General features: G+C 47.3%; 1 long non-coding RNA gene across 1 annotated transcript in view; it reads right to left on the bottom strand.

Annotated features, from left to right (window-relative positions):
* The window catches only part of LOC122541576, a 12,215-nt gene extending 10,380 nt beyond the window's left edge, over positions 1 to 1,835 (bottom strand). The window contains exon 1 of the long non-coding RNA XR_006309619.1: positions 1,752 to 1,835. This is a non-coding gene — a long non-coding RNA (uncharacterized LOC122541576). The remainder of the gene's footprint in view (positions 1 to 1,751) is intronic.
* Positions 1,836 to 2,703: the final 868 nt, after the last annotated feature.

Raw genomic sequence — 2,703 nt, 5'->3', positions numbered from 1 at the left:
TGTGTGTGTGTGTGTCTGTGTGTGTGTGTGTGTGTCCCCGCGCAGATTGATCTACCTACCTATCTCTCTGTTTCTCCGGGAAGGTGCCTTCACCCTGGTATGGAGTACAAGCTCAGCATGACTAAGCATTTTAAAAAACGGTTGAACTTTTAATTTTTTTTTCGAATTTATACTAAAAGGGACTGTAACGTTTAATTTTCTTACTTCATGTCTTTCTGTTTCTACTTGGTACCTCAGACTTTGTACCTGGGTTACAGTTGTAGCTAGAAAGGGGACAGTGTACACTTCTCACTCTGCTCATGTACCTCTGCACTTGAGGACATGTGAGAATAAAAATCTAATATGGATTCCAAGTATAATTCCAGAGTCTAATTCTTGCCTTTCTGTTCATCCTTCAATCAACGTATTTGTCTGTCTGTCTTTGTCAGGAACTGTCTGTCTGTCCGTCTGTCTGTCCATCTATCTGTTACCTGCATCTCTAGGATTACATTTCGGATTTTACGTTGTGTAATTGTCAGAAGGAGCTCACTGTCTGAATGAGTGGCAGAGACAGAAATCCTCATTGCATCAAAGCAAGCATTCGGACATGCCCTGAACGTGCTGTATCCCATGGGCCAGAGCTTGCAGGGTTTGGCTGCCACAGGGCCGAGTGGCCTCCTATCTTAGAGTTTGTTTTTACATTGCCGGCTTTCACCGTAAAGTCAGCAGCTGATTCACTGTCACTGGTTTCAGACTGTCTCGCAAAGTCAGGACCTGTGCCAAAATGGCAAAGAAACCCAACATCGATCAGGCTGGTTTTATAGCACATGAAATAACACAGAAAGAACACGTTTCTCTTTCACATTCAGTGATGCATCACCCAGTTATCCAACAGCCTGCACAGACACAAGTCTGGAGACGTGGTTAAGAAATAGAAACTCAGCTGCAAGATGTGTCTTCCCGAAGTGAACTTTGGGGTTATTTACACCCTGTTAAAACGCAGTGCAATAAGTCAGAGAATCCTGACAGTGTGGAAGTAGGCTAGTTGGTCCATCTAATTCCTCCGAAGAATATGTCAACCAGACCCAATCCCCTACCCATCCATGGAACCCTGCATTGCCCCTGACTAATCCAACTAACCTACACATCCCTGAATACTCTGGGCAATTCAGCCTGGCCAATCCACCTGACCTTCACATCGTTGGACTGTGGGAGGAAACTGGAGCACCCAGAGGGATCCCACGCAGACACGGGGAGAATGTGTGAACTCCACACAGACAGTTGCTTGAGCCTTGAATTGAACCCGGGTCCCTGGCACTGTGAGGCAGCACTGCCAACCACTGAGCTATCGTGCCCTGCACAGAAATTAGGTTGAAGATGACACTACACCTATTGGACTATAACCTGGCGTCATGTCATTTTTAACTTTGCCCACCCCAGTCCAATGCTGGCGCCTCCACATCATATCCCCTTTAAACTAACTGCCCTGTTGGCACTTGAATCTGTATCCCCAGAATGTTAGCCTGGCCTAATAGATTACTGACCCAGTGATCACAACTCAATGATGCCAGTTCCCACCCCTGAAACTTCAAACAAGCATGAAACACAAAAAAATGCAGGAGGGACTGAATGAAAGACAGAGGGAGAGAGAGAGAGAGAGAGAGAGAGAGAGAGAAAGAGACAGAGAGAGAGATGAAATCCAGGGAGGGAGAAGAAAGAGGGAGCAGGCAACGACTGAAGCAGTCTACTTTTTTAAAGATAAAGTGACCCACCTGTTTTGATGGCAAAACGCCCAGCCGACAGAGGAGCAGGTATGAAATGAAAGCTATCAAGCTCAGCACGGTGATTACAGAGAGGAGTTTACAGATCAGGCTGCTTTTCCCAGAGCTCTGCCTTTCCGGTAGCATTGCTGACAGCGACAGGCTTGCTCTGGTAGGTGATGCTTGTTGGCTGCTTGCCAAACCGGTCCAGACAGTACGTCGCAGGTGTGGAGGGATTGCTCTGGCTGCTTCAGCTCTTCAACTCCCTCTCATCACAGTCGGGACGGCCAGCTCTATTTAAAGCCGACGCATTGGAAAACCCCTGGAAGGTGGTCATGACAACGGGAGGAAGTGGAAACTGACTGAAACTACTGACCTCTGTTTCATCACCAGGACTACCGTGCCCCTTTACCCTCTGTTCCACCTAACATCTGCTGAAGGTGCGAGCCCCTCACTGTGAGAGCATTGAAAGGGCAGAGGCATGCTCAGTATAACTTGCTCAATAGATCCATCCCTGCCATCAACGCTGGGCTGGTCAGAAGTGTAGCTGCTGCTTGAACTTGGGAAAGAAAGCAACACCAGAGGAAGTAATAGAGGCTGGTACAATTGCAACATTTAGGCACTTGGAAGAGTATATGAACAGGAAGGGCTTGGAGGGATATGGGCCGGGTGCTGGCAAATGCAACTAGGCTAATTTAGGATATCTGGTCGGCGTGGACGAGTTAGACTGAAGGGTCGGTTTCCACGCTGTACAGATCTATGACTTGAAATTGTCCGAGTGCAATCTCCCGCAAACAATAGCATGGTAATGGCTCGGACGTTTAATTTAGCGACGTTGGTTGGTGGGTGAATTTGGGAAAAGATTCACAGCGATGCATCTTATTAAATCACCGAGAAATGTTCATCTCCAAGGTCAGTGGAGAACTTTGAAGTAAGTTGAGGATTATTTGACCGGTTTGACGCC

Source organism: Chiloscyllium plagiosum, chromosome 37, assembly GCF_004010195.1.
Source record: "Chiloscyllium plagiosum isolate BGI_BamShark_2017 chromosome 37, ASM401019v2, whole genome shotgun sequence".
Lineage (NCBI taxonomy): Eukaryota > Metazoa > Chordata > Chondrichthyes > Orectolobiformes > Hemiscylliidae > Chiloscyllium > Chiloscyllium plagiosum.
The sequence above is the reverse complement of the archived record's forward strand: the minus strand, read 5'-3'. Positions and strand labels throughout refer to the sequence as shown.